The sequence below is a fragment of the Gorilla gorilla genome, chromosome 12 (genome assembly GCF_029281585.2).
Source record: "Gorilla gorilla gorilla isolate KB3781 chromosome 12, NHGRI_mGorGor1-v2.1_pri, whole genome shotgun sequence".
In the NCBI taxonomy this organism is placed as follows: Eukaryota; Metazoa; Chordata; class Mammalia; order Primates; family Hominidae; genus Gorilla; species Gorilla gorilla.
In genome coordinates, this window is record NC_073236.2 from 48,908,981 (window position 1) to 48,910,780 (window position 1,800).

A 1,800-nucleotide genomic window follows, 5' to 3' on the forward strand; every position below is an offset into this window, starting at 1 on the left:
ATTACAGGCATGAGCCACTGTGCCCGGCCTTGGAACATGATTTGTTAAGGTACCTCTGAGGTGAATTTGAAAACCAGTTCAGGAAGTTGGAAAAGAGAAATTCCTAGAATCCTGTGCAACTGCTGGGTTCACTTAGTATTACCAGTGCCAAGAGGGACCCGAAGTAAAGAGGAGGAGATGACATGGGAGTCTTGCCAAATAGAGAGACAGGGCCAGGGTGCAGGGGAGGTAAGGCTCTGTGCCCAGGTGTGGGGGAGGGAGGAAGCTTCTGGAAGTCCTTTGGGATTGTGGTGCCCATTTCTTTTGCTAAAGCCGGTGTTAACAAGGGTTTCAGTCCCAACCATGACCCATACCCTGGCTCCCCGATCCTGCCCCAGCCCAAGCTTCCCTCCACTGGGTTTCACCCCGTTTCTCCTCTTGCACTTGCCTCTCCCCTGCTACCCCGTCAATGATACCATCAAAGAAATTGGACCCGGATTGGTCACTGCAGTACATGACTGCATGCAGTACATGGCGAATTCCACTTCACTAGCCCGATAGGGTCATCTCTTGTAGTTGCCTCAGCTGCAAAGTAGGGTTAATAATGCCAGCCTGGCAGACTATGTGATTATACCTAGTAAGAGGACCCAGGTTAAGAACATTCCTAAGGTGCTCTCCAAAGAATCCCAGGGACTGTGAATGAAATGTTAAAATAACCTTTCTCCCTTCCCTGTCCCTGCATCTCATTTATCCTTGAGAGAAGGTCAATGAGGTGTGTCCCCGAGGCCAACTTCCAGGTAACACAAACTTCAAGGGGGTACCTCTAAGCACTTAAATAAATCACGTTATTCTTCTAGCATTTTATGTGACTGTAATTCTAGAACTGTACACATTTCCTGCCTTTAGAAGCAGTGTACAGGGAATTGGAGTGAAGGGTTTTCTTCAGGACTCAGGAGGGCAGGTGACAGGACTCTCCCTGGTGTTGTGTTATGCAAATGAGCCCCCGCCCATCAGTCCTGGGCCCTTCACCATGCAGACCAAGACTGGGCATCATTTTGTGTGAATTCTCTCCCTCCTTTTTTTTTTTTTTTTTTTTTTTTAGTTTACTTGAAGGCAATTTATTAACAGAAAACATTTTGAGGAGTCCTGTTCACAGATGGTGACCATGGCAACCCCTCTTCCTGCAGGTACTTTTGGAGGGGATGGCAGTGACATCCTCAATCCACCTGATCTTCACACCTGAGTGGGCCCCAGGTCCAGGGATCTCAGTCCTATTTCCATTGGTGGCCTGGAGTTTGATGTAGGGCAGTGGTGTCTGGCTCCTTGCACCTCTAGGCCACATCCTGGGTGGCCAGCGTGGCAGCATGTGGAGAGGATTCATCTGGCCAGCCTTTACCTTCATCCCACCAGTCACACAGCACATTTTTTTTTTTTTTTTTTTTTTTGCCAGAAAGATCAGTGACATGGACAAATGTGTCATTGAAGGATGCAAAGATATGGTAGATGCCAAATACATTCTCTCCTTCAGCCACCTGAGGTCCGGGGCTGATGATCTGTTCTTCCTTCTTTTCCTTCCCCTTTCAAGGTGTCATTTCTGTGCAGTATCTCCAGACTCTGCACCAAAAAGCCCTGTGAATTCTTAGATCTGCCTTTGAAGTCCCTTTTCTTTCTGTGTCCTGTTGCCAGCTGCCATCTCTGGCTCTCCCTGCCTCCTCTTGGCTCCCTACCCTACCTTAGCTCTCAACTGCTCTTCGAGGAAAACCCAACACCAAGGGTAGTCAGAATGGCCTTTAATAAGGAGGGGTTGATGAGTTTGCAGCA

At 48.3% G+C, this 1,800-nt stretch overlaps 1 pseudogene; it reads right to left on the reverse strand.

The window, feature by feature from the left end:
* Positions 1–1,129: 1,129 nt before the first annotated feature.
* On the reverse strand, positions 1,130–1,571 carry LOC101142816 (small ribosomal subunit protein uS11-like; annotated as a pseudogene).
* Positions 1,572–1,800: the final 229 nt, after the last annotated feature.